The 23,334-nt window shown below is 38.1% G+C and overlaps 1 long non-coding RNA gene across 1 annotated transcript; it reads right to left on the bottom strand.

Moving 5' to 3' along the window:
* Positions 1-2,575: 2,575 nt before the first annotated feature.
* Positions 2,576-3,509, bottom strand: LOC122580442. The gene is made up of 2 exons (XR_006320794.1): positions 2,994-3,509; positions 2,576-2,927 (listed from the first exon to the last, which is right to left on the bottom strand). It is a non-coding gene; the product is annotated as an uncharacterized LOC122580442 (long non-coding RNA).
* Between the last annotated feature and the right edge of the window lie 19,825 nt (positions 3,510-23,334).

The raw sequence follows: 23,334 nt of genomic DNA, 5'->3' as shown, positions 1-23,334 counted from the left end.
ATCAAGAACAACCAGTCAACCCCAAAAACCGTCTTTATGGGGATCGAAGGAGAAACATACTGGCCAACCGTGGCAATGCTATTCATTCTCTGTAACACCCGTGAGTCGACCATGAAAAATTCTGAGTCAAATTTAAAATTTGAAATACGAGAATACGACATCGTAAAATTAGTCGGCATCGTAATTGTAAAACGACCTCGTATTCGTGTATCGACCTCGTATTTTTTGGTATCGACATCGTATTTGTGATACGACCTCGTATATCTGTATCAGCCTCGTATTTTTTGATTTGGCCTCGTATTCATGTCTGACATTGCAATCGCGTATCTGGCATCGTATTTTTGTGTTAGCAAGGAAGCACCTCTATTTTACCTTACATATAAATACTTCTTATTCTCCTCAAAACCCTCATTCCATCAACTTAGCCTCCAAGAAAAACACACACAAACCCTTACTACCTCCCTTTTGCTACCCTAAATTTCTACCTCACTTTACAAACCTACTTTTACTACCTCACCATTACTACCCCATTTTACATCAAGTTTTATAAAAATCAAACCTTATTTTGTTTAAATTTAGCTTTAACAACCTTGTTTTTGTGTCCTAAACATCTCTACAAACTCATATTTTACATATTCAATGTATAAAATCAAAACCCACTTAATTATCTTCTTTTTAGTATTTTTGGTTTTTCTTATAATACACGCACCACACACGCCAAGTATCGAACTTTTTACGTCCAAAACGTTTAGAAACATATATTACAACTTTTGTCAAAGTTACATGTGATTTAGTTAACAAAATCATGAGATATAAGAATTTTTGTACACTTTTTATAAACTTTGTTCAAATGGGTTTTCTAGTTTAAGTCCGTTTTTTGAGTTTCCGACTTTAGGATTGTTTTCCCGTCATATTAGGGAGTCTAAAAGTACAATCTGATGTTAAAAACACCTTTCAGATTGAAATAAACGATTAGGATTTTCTAGAATGAATTTTGGGGAAGAACAGCCCAGTTTACGACCCCGTAGATTTGAGACCTCGTATTTCAAATGTGACCTCGTATTTCCATTTGCGACCTCGTATTTCAAAAGTGACCTCGTATTTCTATATAAGACCGCAGAACTAGCCTCTTAAATCTAGCCTCTTAATTTCAGTTTTGTCTTTTAGTGAAATAAGACCCCAAATTCAATTTAAGAATTAAAGATCAATTTAAGACCTCGAATTTCAATCGAGACCTCGGATTTCGATTACTACCTCGATTTAGTCAACTTTGGTCAACTTTAGTTGGTTTAGTCAACTTTGGTCAACTTTAGTCGATTTGGTCAACTTAGTCAAACTAGTAATTTGGTCAACTTTGGTCAAACTCATAAAATCTGGTCAAAGTCAAACTAGTACGCTTTTGGACAACTTAGTCAACACTTCGTGACACGTTATAAGCACGTTTACCTATATTGAATGAATACTTAATTGCGATAACTTGTAACAGATTGATTGCGTACCGGTTACTTGCTTTTTGATATCTTTTCTAGCTTGATCTTGTTGCTAGCAGCCAGGTGAGTTTCATATCTCCACTTTTTTTTTTATATATGTTTTGGGGTGGAAGGATACTCATGCCATTGTGTCTATCATCATTTATGGCTATTTGACTGTACTCTATGATGTGCACTGTGATACTTGACACTTGATACTTGATACTTATGGTGGAGTTGGAGGCACCAGATACTTGATACTTGCACCTTAGGCCTGATATACGGTAAGTGCTGGTGGCATAAAGATACTTGATTCTTGCTATCATAAGTAAGTTGATAGCCATAAGTAAGTTGTGTGAATCTTGATGATATTTCGACCTGGCACCAAACTTGATACTTGTTTACAAAACCTACGAACTCACCAACCATTGTGTTGACACTTTTGAGTATCCTTTCAGGTGAACATGTGAACCGCATTAAAGGTGGCTAAGGAACATAACATGGTGACCTGTAGCAGACCAGACTAGGGTTTTGGAGCTGCATATCTTATGTTTTGTTAAGTTTGCTATATGTTTAGACTATGGCATTATGCCTAAGTGTTAATCCCCTGCGTGGGAGCTTTATCTATGTTTTTATTTAAATCTTGATTTTATGTTGGATATTTATGTTTGAATTCTATGAAATGTGTGTTAATTAAGTATTCATGTAGCTACTCTACGTAATATCCATGATGCGTGTACTATGCGTCGCATCCCGAGTTTTCCGCCTTAGTCGGGTTGTGACATTTTCCAGCCACCAGGGTAAATTTTAATCTTAAAGGAAATCATCTGAAGAGTGTTGAGGTAGAGAAGTTCGATGGAGTGACAAACAATGATCCTTATGGCTATTTGGAAAGGTTTGAAAAGATTTGTAGGTTTTACAATTAGGGTTAAGAATCTGGGAATGTATGTAACTTATATTTTTTTTTTCTATTGTATATTAACATAAAAATTTTTAAACGTTTAATAGAAGTATGTCTCTAAATTGAATAAATCGTATAAAAGTAAAAGAGTAACCGGTTACTTTTTTATTTTTATTAATTAAAATTATTACATGACTTAATGACATGGAATTATTATGCCACGTTTTATAAATACAATAGAGATTACTACATAGTTCAATACTTATAATAGGCTTTCAAACTCAAACTCATCTTCTCCGATAAATATCCGGTCAATTTTCGTTCAAGATTCCGACCACCACTTCTTAAAGTAAAATTAACAAAATAAGAACAACCAATCAATCAATTACCCTTACTGGTAATATATATGTATATATCCTACATCATATCATATCTCAAAACCCTATCAATCATTAATAGATTCTTACAAAAATAATCAAAAGGAAAAATAACAACTCCTAGCTATATATTGTTGTTTTTTTCTTTCTATCTGTGTTGAAATCGTTGTTCCCACTCACCTATTTCTAGCTATATATTGTTGTTTTTTTCTTTCTATCTGTGTTGAAATCGTTGTTCCCACTCACCTATTTCTTTCTTTCTGGGTTGTTTTAGTCTCAGCCTTTGACACCCCTTGGTAGTTGGTTAGTGGCTGAGAGGTCGCCGGCGGTGGAATATCACTGGTGGTGGGATTTTTTGTTTTTTTGTCTTTTCTCGTATGCATTCACGAACCCAGGCTGCCATTACTTGATTCCTGGCTAAAAGTCGCTTCATTCCCAATCTTTTTAGAAGCTGATTCAACCTCCACATCAGCGTAGATGACGGTGAGCTGACATTTTTATTTATGTTTGACGGCTGGGAATTATTAGATACACCCGTGGATGAAGGTAATAATTACCTTAAAGATGAATTCAATTGTTGTAATTGTTTAGGAAGGATTTGTGGATCAGATTCATTGTTTTTCTTTTGAGTGGAGGAATCGGCAATTAAATGCCACTTTTCCCGTCACTTTTAGATTTGCTGGGTTTCTTATTACTATTGGGATTTTAGGAGGCATGAATTGATAAAGATTGGAATTGGATTAATAAAGAAAAAGAAATCGTAATCAATTATAGATGTTGATTAGAAAAGGAAATTGTTTAATAATTGTGACATGGATCAAATGTGGAAGCCTCGATGACACTTGACCGACTAAAATTTTGACTCAACCGGTAATTACATGTTTTATTCAATTTACTAGGTTAGATTACATAAAATGTTTAAAATTTTTTATGTTTACATACAATAAAAAAAAAAAAAAGATAAGTTACATACACTCCCAGATTCTTAACCCTTATAATTATGGCGAAGGACAGAATGACATTGTGAAACTTGAGCTCTTTCCACTTACTCTTTGTGGAGAGGCAAAAGCTTGGCTCAAGGAACAACCGGATGATTTGTACTCCACATGGGCTGAACTTCAGGAAGGCTTCATTGATGAGTTCTATCCTGTAAGAACTCAAAGACAACTGGAGAATAAAATCAGGGCATTCACTCAAGATGCAGGTGAAGATGTAGTTGATGCTTGGAAGCGTTTCAAGGAAATGCTCCGAAATTGTCCAGGTCATAATATGACCACTGAAGCAGTGGTTGAGATTTTCTATGAAGATTTGCTTAGGAAAACTAGAAGGGAACTTGCAGCTGCATTCGGGGGTAGTTTGAACAATGTAACTCTAAGTGAAGGTTATAAAATCCTGGATGACATGGCTAAGGAGTTCTCTGTCCGAGAAGAAACACAAAGTAGGAGACCCGCGAGTAAGACTGTTGCTAAGTTGGAAAGTAGTGAAGAGTCGAGTTTGGTTGCCGAGTCAAAGCACTCTCGAAGCAAATGAATGAGAGGTTTGACAACCAAGACGCAAGGTTTAAGAGTATTGAGAGAGATGTAAAGGTCATAGCGGATGGATGTGACTACTGTGAAGATATGCACTACTCGGAAGATTGCCCGGACAAGCTGGCTTAGGAAGTTAGCTATGTTCAAAATCGTCAGCAGGGAAACTACAACCAGAACACCGGTTATCAAAACCGGCAATCAGGTACTTCTTATCCCTCATCTTCCTTTAATAATGCTAACAACTCTGGGTTTGGTGGCAACAGGTTCAGCAGGTTTAGCAATCAGCAAAACGCAAACACTGAATTGAGAGACATCATGAAGGATTTGATCAGTACTCAGAAAGCAACCAAAGAGAAACTGGAGGAACAATCCAAGAAGATGAATTCGGCATGGGATTCTATGACTACTCGTCTGGATGGTTTGAATCATAAGCTGGAGCAGAGTACAAAGAGCACTCAAGCAACATTTCAGGATATATAAGCTAAGCTCGAAAGGCTAGGAAATTCAAATAGGCAGCCCGGTACACTACCGAGCAATACTCAGCAAAATCCTAAGCCTCAGCAGAATAACCAAGGATCGGGATCAAAGTATAGCCATCCGAATGCTCGAAATGAGCAAGTGAATGAGATCACAACAAGAGCAGGTAAAACTTATAATTCTGGAAATCCTTTACCTAATGATATTACTCCTCTTGTGCAGGTTGAAGCTGATGAAGCTGTTGATGATGAGATTAAGATGGAGTCGAACCCAGCCGTGAAGACACCGGCCGTTCCATCCAAAACCGTTGAGAAGACTACTTTTGAGAAACCACCGGTTAAGCCGTATCAACCGAAGATACCTTTTCCTCAACGATTGAGGAAAGCGAAGATCAAGGAGAATTTCAAAAAGTTTGTTGATTTGATCCAAAATGTTAACATTACTATTCCTTTAGTTGATCTTCTTGCAGGTATGCCTAATTATGCAAAGTTTCTCAAGGAACTCATCTTGGATAAGAAGAAGTTGGAAGAGGCGAAAACGACAGTCATGAGTGCCGAATGTTCCGCCATCACCAAGAACGAGATTCCTCCTAAGTTGGAAGATCCAGGGAGTTTTCTTATCTCTTGTTCTTTTGGTGTTCGTTTGTATAAGGCATTGGCCGATCTTGGGGCTAGCATTAATTTTATGCCTTATTCTGTTTATAAAAGATTGTCGTTAGGTGAATTGACCCCCACCCGCATGAGCATTAGGCTTGCGGATCGTTCATTCCAATATCCCATGGGGATAGCGGAAAATTTACAAATAAAGTTGGGTCATATGATATTCACGGTAGATTTTGTTATTCTTGAGATGGAGGCGGATGTTAATGTGCCTCTAATTCTTAGCCGACCCTTCCTTATGACCGTGGATGCTATCATTCGGGTTAAGGCTAAAGAGATTTCCTTAGGTGTCGGAGAAGACCGGGTAGTTTTTAATGTTGATAGAGCTCTTAAGCATCCTTACTCGTGTGATGAATCTTGTTTCAGGATTGATGTTATTGAAGAAGAAGAAGAAGATGCTTTGGAGAAAGAGCTCATGGATATCTTGGACATTGAAGATGGACAAGCATTGCTCGCTTGTAGTGAAGAAGAGAAAGTGCTGGTTGAAGAGATGGTGCACGAAATCATGGCATTGAGTGTTGATGAAACTCCACCAGAGGATGAGACTTTTGAAGAGATCACGGCTAGTGAAAGCACACGGGTGCTTACATCGATCGAGTGTCCTCCTACCGACTTGGAACTCAAACCCTTGCCGGATCATCTCGAATATGCCTATCTTGAAGGTACGTCTTTCTTACCCGTTGTCATTTCATCTTCATTGTTGGAGGATGAAAAATCTAGACTTTTGACCGTCCTTAAGGCTCATAAAAGAGCCTTTGCATGGAAAATTTCTGATATTCCGGGTATAAGTCCAGAATTTTGTAAGCACACCATAAACTTTGTTGCTAATGTTAAACCAATTGTGCAAAGACAACGGAGATTAAATACAAATATGAAAGATGTTGTAAAAAAAGAGGTTATTAAGTTAATTGACGCGGGAATCATATTCCCCATTTCGGATAGTTCTTGGGTAAGTCCGGTACATTGTGTACCGAAAAAGGGTGGGATGACCGTAGTTTTAAATAAAAAAAATGAATTGATTCCCACTAGAACTGTCACGGGGTGGAGGGTATGTATTGATTATTGAAAATTGAATGATGCTACCAACAAAGATCACTTTCCCATGCCCTTTATTGATCAAATGCTCGAACGGCTCACCGGAAACGAGTATTTTTGCTTTTTGGATGGGTTTTCCGGGTACTTTCAAATACCCATTGACCCCAAAGACCAAGAGAAGACCACCTTTACTTGTCCTTATGGCACTTATGCTTATAGGAGAATGCCATTTAGTCTTTGTAATGCTCCCAGTACCTTTCAATGATGTATGATTGCTATACTTCAAGACATGATTGAAACCTCCATGGAGGTTTTCATGGATGATTTTTCGATATTTGGAAGTTATTTTGAAAATTTTCTTGTAAGTCTTGATAAGATGTTGGAAAGGTGTAAACGGGCACACTTGGTTTTAAATTGGGAAAAGTGTCATTTCGTGGTAAAGGAAGGGATAGTTTTGGGACACAAGGTTTCTAAGTCGGGATTAGAGGTAGATAAGGCCAAGATTGATGTTATAGCTAAATTACCTCCTCCGACCAATGTTAAATCAATTAGAAGCTTTTTGGGTCATGCCGGTTTTTACCGTAGGTTCATTAAAGATTTTTCAAAAATAACCCGGCCAATGACCAAGTTGTTAGAAAAAGATGTCCCGTTTGTGTTTAATGATGTGTCTTAACGCATTTAACTTGTTAAAGAAATAATTGACTAATGCACCAATTATGACTTCACCCGATTGGTTATTACCCTTTGAGTTAATGTGTGATGCTAGCGACTTTGCCTTAGGGGCCGTTTTAGGCCGAAGGGAGGATAAACATTTCCGTCCCATTTTTTACGCTAGCAAGACCTTGAATCCGGCCCAACAAAATTACACTGTGACTAAAAAAGAATTGTTGGCCGTTGTGTATGCTTTTGACAAATTTCGTCCCTACTTGGTTTTGAATAAGACTATTGTTTACACTGACCATTCCGCATTGAGGTACTTGTTTTCCAAACAAGATGCCAAGCCCTGTCTCATCTGTTGGGTCTTGCTTTTGCAAGAATTCGTCATTGAGATCAAGGATAAAAAGGGGGCGAAAAATGTGGCGGCCGATCATTTAAGTAGGCTCGAAAACCCTCATCTTGAGGAGTTGCAAGAACATGAGATTAATGATTATTTTCCTGATGAAGATTTGATGCAGGTACAAGGTGAAGAAGAACCATGGCTGGCAGACATTGCTAATTATCTTGGTGCTAACATTCTTCCCGATGACATGACATCTCAATAAAAGAAGAAATTCTTTTCTGAGATTCGTCATTATTTTTGGGAGGATCCATATTTGTTTAAAATGTGTGCAGATGGAATGATCAGGAGATGTGTTGCCGGTGCTGAAACCCGGGAGATTTTGGATGCATGCCACCATGGTCCTACCAGTGGTCATTATGGACCATCTGTTATTGGTAAAAAGGTATATAATGCAAGATTTTATTGGCCTACCATTTTCAGGGAAGCGAAGACTTTGCTGGAAGTTTGTGATGCATGTCAATACCAAGGTAATATCACTAAAAGAGACGAAATGCCTCAACAGATGATTAACGTATGTGAGGTTTTTGATGTATGGGGGATTGACTTTGTTAGGTCCAGTTTTGGTTTAAACTGACAAGTTTCCAGTTACATCTGGAGACAAGAAGATTTGTCTAGAAATATTTTGAAGTCCAGTTGCAGCGTACAGTTAATGCAACTGAAGACTTCCTCCAGTTGAGATCTGATCTGAACTGAAGACATTCCAATTGAAGTCAAAGACAACAAGTGGAAGATAGAGAATGATAATAGCAGCGATACCCAGTTGGCATTCTACTTAGATAGAAACTGGAGAAAATCAGTTTAAAGCCTTTACAATGCTTTACACTGTTTACGAGAAAGACCTTTTTGCTTTATGCAGCTTTATACAGACAATATCATTTGTCTATGATTAAAGTACAAAAGTGCATAAAGCAGATTGGATAAATACATATTGACTTACCTTATCAAACATTTCAAAGGAACTCATCTAGCTTCCTTAAATGCTGTCAACCATATCTATACGACAAAGTTGGAATCCCAATGCCAACTTTGTCTATAAATAGACGCCTTTGCAAAACAAGAATATAATTTTGCATATTCAGACTTTTGCAATATTCTTGGTGTACTTGTGCAATATTCTATCAATCGTAAAAGGGAACACTTCACAACTTTAAGTGTTTCGATTGTAAAAGAGAATTTCCAAGTTTAGATCAATTGTATTTCATAGGTTGTTAGGATATTTACATTTATGTATTATCTTGGTTCCGCAACAACCTTGTATTTTATTTAACGTTAATAAATAAAATAAATTTGAAAATTACAACTTGTTCTCACCATATTTACTTTATTGTATTTACTTATTGCATTGTCATTTACTTATTGTCACCTTTAAGTAATCTAACCAAGAACTTGGTATACATTCACTGCAACTGGTCGTCTCCAGTTTAGTATTTATATTGCAAAGAATTCTCACCATCGACATAGAGGTGTCTTCAGGTAGTACCATCTATTGAGTTGGGACTTACAAGTGGTATCAGAGCAGAAGGCTAACATAATTGCCTAGATCTGCTAGCATGTCTACTACTGAAGGTGAGAATGGTTCTGGTCATGATGAAAACCCTGTTAATAATATTGTACCTAATCGAAATGCTAATCCTATTAATACCAACCCTCCTCCTCCAAATGCCCCTAACCATGTCCATGTTCACTACTCCAATACTCCTGTTCCCAAATTTGATGGGATTGGTGAAACTTTTGGAACATGGAAGGCCAAAATGCTCTTGTACTTTGGTGGGATAGAAGAGGTAAGTTCTCTTCTAGATCCTACTGGAAGAAGGGGCTCTAGAGAAAAACCAGAAGACCATTGGTCAGATAAGGATCGTAGACTGGTAGACTTGGATACCAGACTGAAAACATGATCATCGCTGCTGTCCCTGAAGACTTAATTCCAACACTTGTGTTGTTTCCCAGTGCCAAGGCTATGTGGGATGAATTGGTCATTCAGTTTGAAGGAGGTGATGACACCATTGTCACCAGGAAAGTTGCCTTAAACAAGAAGTATGAATCCTTCTTTGCTCTTCCCAATGAGAGTTTGACTGGTACTTATACCAGATTTACTAGTCTCATCAATCAGTTAAGAGGCTTGGGTGTTGAGAAAGATAAGAACATCCTTCTTGAGAAATTCTGTGACATTCTTCCATCTAAATGGGAAAATATGATTCTTGTCATAAGATAAGGTAAAACCCTGCACAGTCACACTCTTGCATCCCTTTATGGAGCTTTCAAATTCACTGAGGATAACAATGCTGCAAGACTTGTGGCTGAACAGGATGCCATGAACCATGCCCAAAGTTCCAAGGTTACCAGTTACACTGGACAACCTTGTGCTGCCTTAATATCAGCTGAGAATGTCCAGTTACATTCTATGAAGGAGATGTTAAGCAATTTGCTGAACTCTGGTTTGACCACTGAGATCAGTGTTGGTTGTGATGAAACTGACGATGATGATCTGGTAGCCATGATTGCCAAGACCTTTAATAGGTTCAAGCATAAAACTAATCGATTTAATGGTTCCAACAATGCTTCCAGCTCCAACTCTCTGGATAAGACCAATCTTACATGCTATAAGTGTAGTAAGAAAGGTCACTTTATGAAGGAATGCAGATCTAGTCAAATGAACAATCAAGCTGGTCCCCTTGTCCCAATTTATAATGTGCCTGATGATAAATATAAAGCTAATTATAAGAAGCTTAAGGCACAAATTGCCCTCTTGTCTCTTGAAAAAGAAAAAGAAAAGAACAAATGGATGATGGCGAGTATTGTTAGAACTGACTGTGAAAGATATTTGGAAACAGTTTTAACTGAATTAAGTAATTTGAAACCCCAGTTGAATGAATTACAAAGCATCCAGTTGGCTCTTAAGGAGTCAGTTTTGAAAAATGAGGTTCTTGAACTTGAAAACCAAAAATTAAAATCTGATCTGGAAAATGAACAAATGGTTATCAAGTCATGGGTAAAAGCATCTAGAAAGAATTATGATGCATTTTCAAGAACTATTGATGCCCAGAAAAATGCATGGACATCTGGAGATGTGCGTGTAATGTATGTAATTGAGCTTTACTATGTGTTTAAGTGTGTGTTAATGGAGGTTATGTATGTGTTAGTGTGTGTATATGCAGAGAGAGAAAGAGAGTGAGAGAGTAGAAAGATTGGATAGTATGAAATATGATCAAAGTTACAATTCAAAGCTATGGAGGGGGCTTTATATACTCCCTATACAATTTACACTAGACTTCCTTCTATACTTAAGAGAATTAAAAATAAGTACAAAACATTATAAACATACAAATCAACTACTAGAAATTATATTTCTAACAATCTCCCCCTTAGTAATGATTTGTCAAAAATGTATCCTAGATTCAAAAGTCTTTAAGCTCGATTCCTTGGTCTTTTCTCATGTGGATGCCAGAACCAATTTTCACCTTCAGGTTTATCATCGGGAACCACCATGTTTGCTTCATAGTTTCTAGGAGGAATGTTGTGTGGTCCCAAAACATTGCTAGGTTCATACTTGATCCAGCATCCTCCTCTTCTCCTCTCGATGTACTTGGATTTCTTAACGTTCTTTGCTTCCCTTAACATTCTAATACTCTCTCTGAAACCCAGCCTTTTATCAATCTTGCTGATTACTTTATCGAGTAGAGCCTTCTTCTGATCTGACTCTTCATCTTCGGACAAGCAAAACAGCACATTCTTACAAAATTCAAGGGTTCCATCAGAGTAAGAAGCAGGGTCACACGTCTTAAGAAAGATCTTCTTCTTCAGGCTGTTAAGAAATACTACACCAAGAGTTGGTTTTTTGAGAACATGACCAATGTTCAATCTTTCTATGTCTTTTGTGTAAAGACTTTGATCTGGATACGGGACATTAATCTTCCTCTTCACCAACTCAAACCCAATCTGAAAATCTTCCAATGATGCATGTTGAATGACACTTGACATGTACCTCTTCACTGCATCAAAGGCAATTAGATCTTCATGATATCTTTGAATAGCATTCACGTAGTGGTTGTAGAGGAAAATCAAGTCATCAACCGGCAGTAGTTTGAAATGAGCTTCATTGAATCGATAGGTCAAGCCATTCTCTCTTTTAACATGAAAACAAGGTATTGAGATGTGAGTCTTCCGTATCAAGATCACTCTAACTAGCACCACTATCCTGTACTTCCTCTGATCTTCAAGAATACTTGGATTGTAGCTATCGGCAAGTTTAAGGAGAGATCTATATTCTTCAACTTGTTTTGGATCCTTAAACTTGTACATAGCAGCAAATTCTGGTCTTCCTACTTTGACAACTTTAGTGGCTCCGCAGAAGATTGGAAATGCTCTTTCTTCCAAGAATCTTGATTTGATTGCAGCTTGCTTTGGCTTAATACCAAGCTCAACCATTCTTGCTTAATCTCTGAGGAAGTACCCCCTATTTACAAAGTTCCATTGCTCTTCTGTTAGTTCTATGGGGAAGTATTCGGGAAGTGGTTCTTCTTCAGAAATGATAGCTTCTCTTAGCACTTGTTTAAATGTAGATTTCGTGAAATCTTGAGAGACAACATCTGGAGTTTTCCTTAGCTCATCAAACCCTTCAAAATCGTTGAAAGAGTATTGCTTAGGAGTAGACATAGTTGGAATTGTAGACTCTTCAGCTTGATTCCTTCTTGAAGTACCAGTGGTAAAATAGTCAAGATCAGCAAATTCTTCAAACACTGGTTCTTCAATTGATTTCTGAGTCTCCACAAATTCTGAAACATTCAACACAATGTTGTCTTTAATAACCTCTGCGTTAGCCTCTCCTTCAGCAAATTCTATTATGGCCTCATCAACTACGTCTTCATCAACAAACTCATTATCTTCCTCCTCTCCTTCTATCTCTCCCATTCCAAACACTTCTTCCAACCTCTTCCTTATTTCTTCTCTTTGTTCTGCATTTTCAATCTCCTGCACATTCAAACCTAATCCTTTCCACATTTCATCAGATCTAGCCTTACACTCGGCTAATCTATCAATCTCAGCTTGAACATCCTCACCTCCATCAACATTTCCACCTTCAACCCTTTCCCCCATCTCCACGTCTACATCTCTTTCTTCAACTCTTGTCGTATCTACATTCGTTTGACCATCTCCTTGGTTCTCCCCCTCGGGGTGATCATCAGAATCAGGATCATCCGGTCTGGAAGAAACCGAGGCCGGTCGGCAAGACTCCAGAGCAATTAACCTAAGCTCGAAAGCAGCAAGTTTGGCATCATATTCGACCTTTTGAGATAGTACTTGCTCTTTCAAAGCTTCAACTTGACTTGCATGCTCCATTTCCCTTTCTCTCAACTCCAGAGCAGTTAACACCCCCTATCAATCATGGTATTGTTTTCACCTTCATCCCTGAGGATATCTAGTAAATGTTTGCATGTGTTCTCTTTGTCTTGTTGTTTGAAGGTTGATTAAGTTTGTTGGGGTGTTGTTGTTGTTTGATGTGGTGTTGGTATTTGAATAGATGGTGGAACCAACCCGGAGGTTGTTGGCACACTTGTGGTGTGACCTAAACCAGCAGGAGCTGTTTCAGGATTTCTTGTAGATCCTTGGGATAAACCCTCACCGGCATTTGGAGATTCAATGGCTTCATAACCAGAATTAAGGGGTGTCCTAGACTGTGATAAATCACTGTCCGAGACTTGTTGTTGGGTAACACCTCTAACAACACCGAGGTTACTGAGAATGCCCGTTAATACAGTCTCAGTTTGATCCCGAGAAACAGCAGTGTCGCCTTGGCATTCATAATGTCTCTCAGTCTCATTGTGAGAACTGTTGCCTGCGGCTAAAGCTGGCATAATGTTAGCTAAGGCAGGACTTCTAAGCTGTCCTAGAGGGTCACACACAGTGGGTCCCTCTCCGCTTGTTCGGGCATCAGTACAAAACTGAGCTTGCTGGTTCATGTCCCTAGGAGAACTAGACTCTAGTGCACGAAATGAAGGCGAGAGGTGGGGTTGATCTTCTCTTATTTCAACACTCTCATCCTCCAAATGAGGAGAGTGTGGTGAACGTGGTTGTTCCCCGTGTATATCTGAGACTAACTCCTGTTGTGAGGAGTTAGAATGGCTGGGAGAGGTTTGTGCATGCAAGAGTGGGGAGCTCTCGACTTCTACCCTAGAGTTATCATCCTGGCTAGACTCATTGGTTTCAACTATTGGAGGGCAAACGTTTTCTTTACGCCCTTGTCCTAGCCCGGACCTCTCAATCTCTTTGGTATTTTCAACTCCTCCCTCATTCCTTCCTTGTACCTCCAGCACAACCTAATCTCCAGTGCCCAAATCCTCAGAAACAACCTCAGATATCACACTTGCGATAGTCTCTGTGATATGATCATCATCAAAGTCTGTCGAGGTACCAAAAGATTGAACAACATTAGGTGTACCCGACTCATCTCTCTGGGAGCTTGAAGATGAAGCTGAATGTCTCTTCTTGTGCTTCTTCTTTGTTATTTTCAACAACCCAGACTTAGATTTGATCCTTCGGGCTTGCATTTTCAACCTTCTCCCAGGGATGGGAGCGGGAATGGTTAATGTGGTTTCAAGAATTGTAGATAATTGTGGTGGAGAAAGAATTGGTTGAATCGGTGAAGAAATAGAAGGAAGTGGTGTAGAAGGTGTTGTTGGAATAGATGATGTTGATTGTGATGGTGGCGGTGTTGTTTGAGAATAAGAAATTGGTGTGATCGGAGTTTCAAATGATACTCGTTTAGCTTTCCTCCTCGGTTGCTCAACAGTCCCCTCACCTCTATCCCCTCTTTTTCTTTTAATAATCCTAGGACCCTCACTTGGCGACCTATGCACAGTTGGGGTAGGTGTCTATCGGCTTTCAGACCCCAGAACTGTGTCTAACCACTATCTATAAGTCCTAAGATGGGGACTGTTAGCCGGTACAAGATTTACCAAGAATGTTGGAATGCGAAAAGGTTTTGCAAGTTCACTTCCTGTGCCCCTGAGATTGGACTTATACATAGCAATGACACATTTGAACTAGTCATCCAACTTGGAGATTACATCAGTAGACTCAAGGACATCTTCAATCAACAATGTGAAGAACCTGATGTAAGGAATATACTTCCTTTCTTGCCCATCTTTGCTTTTTACTACTTGGGCCATTTTCTCCCAGACAATCTTTGCATAATCACATTGAACATTATGAGTGACAGCATAATAAAGTGACAGAGAATGTTTTGTCATGGCATCTATTCCTTTCTGGGAGGGCATCAAGCATGTGTTTAGAACATTATACATGGTGTGCCAGAGAGTAGCAACATTCATTCTCTTAAAATCTCTTAGAGATCCCAATTCCCCTTCATATCCAAGGGCTTGAACTGCAGCCAACATTTCTTCAATAGATGGCAGTTCTTCATACTCTTCTTGTTCAGGAAACCCGATGATGGATCTGAACTGTTCCAGATGGAATTTACAGAGATAGTACTTTCCTTCAGATTCGAATGTATATTGGAAGTAGTCTTCAAACTTCTTTCTTTTGTTTGCCTTTGTATATACTACAGATTCCCATAAATCGAAGACGTACTTCTCTGGAACAATAGCTCCACTAGTTAGAGCTATATTTAGGGGATGGTGATTCAGGATTTCAGTTATGATCGGGAACTTTGATGCAAATGGGATGTGCAAAGCTTGGTTAGCTTGCATCTTCATAGAGGCACCTTCTTCGAATATTGACATCTTTTAATGAAATTTTAAGAAGAACCTGAAATGAAACCAATTTGACCAAAATTTTGACCAGAAAAAAACTTTAGACATCACATAAAGAAATATACACATGATATCAAATTAGACACATTACTTTCACAAACACAATGTTTCGTACATATATAAAGTATGAGACAATAGAGGTAGTACACAAAGGCGTTCAATACCTTGCTTCTCACCCTAATATATATAAGAAATCGTTACTATTTATAGAATCACATAAGTATTTAATGATAAGATAACAAAGGTAGTACACAAATGCGTTCAATACCTTGCTTCTTACCCTAATACCCATGAAAACTATAAATGGACTCACATATAGCACATGTACATTCTACAAGTCATAGACAAAAAATTTGGACATTTAAAGCAAATTTGACAAAAATTGAGTGTTTGCCGAGCTTACTGCTCGGCAGATAGTATAAAATAAAAATTTTGATCAGAAATATTACAAGTATGGAAAATGGTTTTGGAACTACTTTTATGCAACTTGTAACATTTGCCGAGTTTAAACTTCGATAAACAGAAGAAATGTATTTGAAGTCTATGATATGCCGAGCAAATACCTCGGCGTATAGAACAAATAGATTGAACTTCACTTTTGATTATATGAAAAGTCCTTTGATTAAACAACAAGAATGTTGCTAATTGATAAAGGATCATTTCAAGTAAAAATTAGTTTCAAGTCATTTTGAAGATATTTTAACTGTTTTCCAAGCAAAATGCTCTGCAAATAGTATAAATTGAAAGATGTGACTTAGAAACTTTTTCAAGAAAAATTGTGATTTGCCGAGCTTATAGCTCTGCAAATGGTTTAAAATGACTTAGAAAAATTTTCATGTGAAATGTGTTGTTTGCCGAGCTTAGAGCTCTACAAACATCTTTATTTAAGAAAAACTTATGAAAATTATTTCTAAAAGATCTCATGAAAACACCTCGGCACTTAGAACAAAATCAAACTTATTTCCAGAATTCACCAAAACCAACAAATCCCAACCCAGAAATCTCATTCTTATGAAAAACAGAGCAGATTAAAGTGACAAATAACATTTTTACAGCCTAAACATGCATCTAAGTTCATCAAACAATACATCAAAACATCACAGAACTCATAACAACCATGATCAGTTCATGTAAGCATTTAATCAAACAGTTTGTAGTCACATAAAAATCAAGGATTTCTACCTTTAATACGTGATGATCTGATGATGAAAGAAGATGAAATGGACTTAGACTCACTCGGTGAACACAACCCTTTACAGATTGATCCCAAACAAATCAACAAAATGATGTGGAAAATTGTGTGAAAGTGATCGGATGAATAATGAGAGAATACAAGAAGTTTTTGAAAAATTTGAAAACAATAAATGAGCCCCGCCCATCCTTTTCCTTTTTAACATTCAAATTCAGGTCAAGTACCTGGGTATGACCTGCGTGTCTACCCAGATTGGTCTGATGGGTTTTCCATCATTCTTGGGCTTGACAAGTTGGGCTTAAAAAAATTTTGGGCTCATCCTTTCTAGGTACCTAACAATCAAAAAAAAAGTTGGGCTTTTAACAAAAACAGATAATAAAAATTAAAAAAAATCTTTTTGTCTTTTCTAGTTTTGAATTTGATTTTCAGATTTTAGAACAAAAACACACAAATGAAAGTAAAATTTAAACACAACATAATAAATAAACATAAAAACACACATATTTACATGCATTTGCATACTCCCCCTCAAATTAAGTATACAATAGAAAAATTAATTTACAAACTCCCCCTAAATACATGCAGTCTACCCTTTTTCTCCCCCTCAAACATTGCATGTAAATCAATGAAAACACATCAATGTTTGAAACAGAAAATGAACATAGAATACATTACATTAAAGCATTTAAGTTTGTAAATCTAGCATGCCAAGTTTGGTTTTGAGAAAGTTGAACCTTTGTTCATCCAGTGGTTTGGTAAAAAGGTCAGCAACTGGTAGTCAGTGGGAACCAAATAGAGTTCGATGTTACCTTTCTCAACATGATCTTTAATAAAATGGTACCAAACATCTATATGCTTAGTTTTAGTTTGCTGTACTGGATTGCAGGATATAGCAATGGCACTCTTGGAGTCACAGTATATGGGAATTCTGTCAAACTAAAATCCATAATCAGTTAATTGTGTCTTCATCCATAGAACTTGTGAACAACAGCTAGCTGCAGCAACATATTCAGCTTCTGCAATAGATGTAGATACACAATTCTGTTTCTTTGAAGACCAACTTACCAACCTATCCCCTAAAAACTGTACACTTCCCGAAGTGCTCTTACAACTAATTGAAAGCCGAGTATGCAACTAATTGAAAATCCGAGTATCCATCTTACAACTTGCATAGTCAGCATCCGAGTATGCAACTAATTGAAAGCCGGTATCCTTTGGATACCACAAACCAAGGTTCACTGTGCCTTTAAGGTAACGGAAAATCCGTTTGACGGCTTGAAAATGACTTTCCTTGGGATTGGCCTGGTACCTTGCACACATACATGTGGAAAACATAATATCCAGGCGACTGGCAGTCAAATACACGAGTGACCCTATCATACTGTGATATTTCTTTTGATCAAAAGATTTACCATTTAAATCAGCATGAATTTTTGTTCGAGTCTGGATTGCCAATGATCTGAGAAATCGGATGAGATCTAGTCCATTTGGTTGAATGACGAAGAGGTTCATGTGGATCATTTAAATCTTCAGTATCGACGAACGTCGGAGTATGTTGTGCAGTTATTTGCTCAAATGAAGTTGCCAGTGGTTCAACAAAATCTTCAGTGGCATAATCTTCTGGATTAGTTGCAGGACTTGTCACTTGGGAAATATGAGTATGTGGTCCTTGAGACTCAGAAGTGGCAGTATGAAGATGAGATTCAGATGATGGTGAAGATATATCTGAATTGAGTGATGGTGATGACTCATCGTCTCCATTTGGTGCTGAAGAAGTATTCATTGTACTGGAAACTGCATTTGTTTCTAAACCAGGTTCAGACATTCTTGGGTGATCATGGTAGAATTCTTCAAACAAAATATCCAAATCCTCTGTTGTTGGAGTACTGAAATGAGATTTGACATTTGAAGCGGTTATTGTTGCGGAAGCTTGTGATCGATTAAGTTCGGGTCTTGAACTGTTGTGTTCAAGAACCATGAATTTTGTGCAGAGGCTTTCGAGAGAAGGCAAATGTCAAAGTCTAGAGTTGGAACATTATTCAAATCAATGGTGAACAAGTTATTGTCCCTTGTTCCATTGAGAATATCTACCCCATCTGTAGTTTGAACTTAGCATTCATATTTCTTGAAAAGCACTTGAAGATCATTGTCACAGAATTGTCCAACACTAAAAAGATTGTGACCTAATCCTTTAACATAGGAAACTCTCTTTATGGTAATTCCATTCTTGACAATGTCTCTGTAACCAAGAATAGGGGCAACATGATCATTTCCAAATCTGACAGTTCCCATGAACTTCTCAACCAAATTAGAAAGTATAGACTTGTTTCCAGTCATGTGACGAAAACATCCCGAGTCAACATACCATACACAAATCAGATATTCTTGCAAAACCAAGTTATTATGGTAAGGTCCCCACATATACTGAGTCCTTTCGGGTGAGAGAGAGATTCAGTATGCAAATACACATATATACAAACAAGATCAAACAAACATGAATTTATTCAAATTTAACAAGTAAACACACATAATTGTTCAAATAGGACATACGAATTACAGAAACACAACAATGTTTAAACATATGTTTTGATACAAGCAGGATTAGTTCTAGATGTATTAGCCCTATTTAATGAATTTGATCTACGAACAATCCACACTTGTTTGATTTGAGAAGAAATGCCATCAAGCTAGATTTTTCTAGAAGCATGTAAAAATCTATCTTTTGTGGTTAAGAATAGTTTTTCGTCCGGATATGTGGAGTTGATTGGTCCAACAAACAATTTTATTGTGAATGGCCAACGCTTGAAGCATTATCATGAAGAAGATGAAGAAAATGCAGAGATGTTCGAGATTGAGTTTTATGCCATTAACAAATGAACTTAAAGGACTTGGAGTCAAACTAAAGACTCGTAAATAAATTAAGCGCTTCACGGGAGGCAACCCGTGTTTCTTGTTTTAGTCTTTTTGAACATTTTGGTTATTTGTCATTGGTATTGTGTTTTTAATAAGAATTGCAGGTGGAAACCGTTCACACGCGTCCCGGTAAGTCGTTTCAGGAGAAAACAAAAGGTAAGTGTGGGGGAGAAGTAGTTGCACAACAGCTATTCCATTCTGTTTTTGAGTTGCGCCGCAGGCATGTTGTTGCGCCGCAACACGTATTGTCTTTTCAGAAAATCAGAAAATTTAAATAAAAAAAAACCCACCTGCGCCGCAGCTATATGCCTTTGTTTTTCACCTGCGCCGCAGCTAGCAGGGTGCACCGCAACTCGGTTCAAACCGAGTCAACCTTTTTAATTTAAAAAAAAAGGATCGTGGGGATGTTTGTCTTCACACACAAACACTTAGTCAATAATTGAGCCCTTTTTCTTTTTCTCTCTTTTTCCTGCCGATCCACCACACCACTCCAATTTTTTTTTTCCAGTTTTTAATCTCTTTTTAAATTCTTAATCTTTTTTTCTTGTTAATCTTTCTCTTTTACCATCACCATGACAAGAACCGGGAAGGTATGTGATTCTTAACCTCTCTTCTTTATTTTAATTCATTAATTTCAAAGGGTTCTTGGAAGAATTCGAATATATATGCTTATGATTATATTACTTCTTTAAATTTGAATTTCTTAGTAAGGGGGGTCTAGAATAATGTGGTTTGGGTGATTTGTTAGATAATGTGGTGTATTGTTCATTGATTTTATTAGGGTTTCATAAAGTTTGTTTAATTAATTGGATTGATAAACCCTAGAGTTACTTAAAGTTGATTGATAGAGTTGTTGTTTTGGGTTTTTGACTCGTCCCTATTGCTGCTCGACTTTCACCCAAGAACCATCAAGCTGCGCCGCAGCTACCATGTTGCACAGCATCCCTAAAATAGTACAGTCAAGCTGCGCCGCAGCTGACCTGTTTCGGCCACTGTCTTCGTTTTACCTTCATATATGTATGTATGTTCGGTTGGGGTTTGAATGTTTTAAACTTTTCTTGTATGTGTAGGACCCTGCTACTTCTAGCCGTATAGGACGAGGTGGTTCTCAAGCCTCGCCTGCTGCTGCACCTGTTGCATCTACTGCTGATCTCACTCCCGAAGCTGTTGCTACGGGCACGCCAACCCATGCTTGGCTTCGTTTTCCACATTTGACTCCCGAGAACAAGAACAAATGTACTAATCGGTTGGCTACTTTGTACACTAAGGACATCACTGAGCCAATGTTTATTGAAGTATGCTTAGGAGTTTAAATGTGAGGACAGAAATTGGTCATTTTCTAAGTCTTAAATATGGTGGAATTGATCCTGATGGAAATAGAATTGATCGAACATTTGACATGTGGTATGATATTTTCATCAATAGGGAGCGAGTTTGTAAGGAATGGTGTCTGGAATTTTATTCTACAATTTTTGTTGATGATATTGATTTGGCTAAGAGTGTGTTTGAAAGGGAAGTTATTCATTTCAGATGTGGTGGTTTAAATAGGCATATGACTATTGCAGATTTTGGAGTGTGTACGGGTATGTACACTCGGGAGATGTTAGATGATCCGTTTTTCCGTCATCTTTTGGAGCATGCTATTACGACTACTACGGGGTTTCCTAGGGAATCAGGGGATGCGCGAGATTATTACACTCGTATTTCTGGTGGTAAGACTTGGAAGGCGGTCTGTAGGGCGAACACAATCAAATCTCCCATTTTGAGATTGCTTCATAAAATGCTAGTTCATTTCTTTGTCCAGCACACTAATCACCCGGACAAATTATATGTTGAAGATTTATGGTTCCTGCGACTTTTGCACGAGGGCGATCATGTTAGGACTGATTGTGCTCCATATGTGCTTGCTAAACACATGGGCACGAAGGGGGTGAAAGATTCGGGTTTGTTTTGTAGCCAATTTGTAACAAAAATAGTTCAATATTTTCAATTGGAGGATGATAGGGCGAATGTTGGTTTTAATTTGAATTAGAAGACGATGAAGCCCTTTAGTTTTACAGATTTGAATCGATTTGGTTTGCTTCGCCTTAGGAAGAGCAGGAATGATAGTTACCAGTTGATTGCTTATGGTGAAGATGATGGGAATGATGAGGAAGCGGGTGATGGTGATGATGTAGACATGGAAGAGGCTGCACAGCAGGCGCCCGAATAGCTTGTGTTTGCACGACGTTCTAAACATCGAGTTACTACTGATCCTACTACGGGGGCCTCTACTTCTTCTTCTGCAGCCCATGCAGGTTCACTTGATCTTTCTCCTTTGCAGACCATGGTTGATCAGCTGTGGACATCTCAACAGGCATTTCAGAATAGGATGGATGATTTCAGACAGCAGGTGGGCCGTGATATGACTTGGGTTGGTTCAGGACTGGGTCAGGTGCTCTATGATTCACGGCGTTATCAGCCGATGTTGGAGGCGCAGTTCACAGGACAGGAGTATCACCCACTCCCCGTTATTCCAGCCTATGATCCGCCCAGCATGTTCAAACCTTACTAGAGGCTGGTGGTGATTTCTTTTTCCCACCAGAGCGCCAGTTTGAGGCGCCTCCTCATCATGACCTTGGTGCACACGGACCAGATATGCCAGTCCGTTTTGCACTTTTGCAGGTACTCAGGCGGGCATGGATGTAGGAAGAACAGATGCTGTGGAACAATCTTTTGCTAAGCAGTTTGTTGGATCATTGTTTGATGTGGGTAACATTCCTGGTTACCACCCTTACCCTCATCCTCCACCACAGTGATCTGAAATAGCATGATGATGGCAGCCGTCTGTCAGCTTATTTGATGGCTTGTGTCTTTTATTTCTTCAAACTATTTTATGTGACATACTCTCTTTATTTTCATTCGTTTGGTTTGTATCCACCCTACGGGGTGATGGACGTCGTATTTTATTTTCCAAGTTTTGTTTGAATAAGTAGAAAGGATGATATGCATCCTTTATTATATTTTATTGCTCTTTAATCGTGTGTTCATGTTGATAGCAAGTTGAATGTCATATGCATATGCTGGCAGTAAGTTCAGCGCTCATATTTTTGTTGGTATCATTCACGCATGGAACACCACTCATACCCGGCAAGTTTTTTTTGTTCTTATTTTTCTTTTTGTTTACTTTCCTCTATTTCCCATAGTTTGCCTTAGTTCTTTGGACATTGAGGACATTATCCAACTCAAGTGTGTGTGGGGGGGGGGGGGGGGGGGTAAATAGGAAAAAGTCGGCTATTGTAGAGGAATTTTTGAACTTTTGCATGCTTGTCCTTGTAGTTAATTGCTTTTGTCACTTAATTATAGATATCAATGAGCAATGTAACTATAACCATGGTACAAATTTTAGTATGTGGAATGTGTTTTGACTGATTAACGTAGCATCCCTTCTGGATTCATAACATTGCTAGCGCGCTTATAGCACTAAAACACCCAAATTGTGAGACTGATTCATTGCTAGTTATGATAGGTGTTACGGTTTTGGAATTATTAGCCTTGTAAATGTCCCTCTCATAGGCTTTTGGATTTATCCAGAAGTAAGGGTCTCTTTTAGAGCTCTGAACTATGATGTGCAAGTTTGAGGTTAAATTTCCATTTCCGAATTATATCATTTGTTATGAGTGTGCCGGTGATTGCGTTGATTCTAGAACTTGTCCTGGTTGATCGTTCTGTGGCTTTCTAGATGATGAAGAGGCAAATTTAGGATAAAACCTTTGTTCTTTGTATGTTCACCCTTTGTTTCGTAAAATTTTGTTATATGTTCATGTTTTGTTAATGTGCTTGGTAGCTAACTACACTGGTTAGTGAACCACCCATTTAAACCCTTATGTTTCACTCGCTTTTAGTGCAAGAAACAATAGAAAACATGTTGTCATTAGCCTGTTCTTTATTAAATTCACCTAAATATAAACCTT

The sequence above is a fragment of the Erigeron canadensis genome, chromosome 8 (assembly GCF_010389155.1).
Source record: "Erigeron canadensis isolate Cc75 chromosome 8, C_canadensis_v1, whole genome shotgun sequence".
NCBI classification, from domain to species: domain Eukaryota; kingdom Viridiplantae; phylum Streptophyta; class Magnoliopsida; order Asterales; family Asteraceae; genus Erigeron; species Erigeron canadensis.
This window is presented reverse-complemented; position numbering and strand designations above follow the sequence as displayed.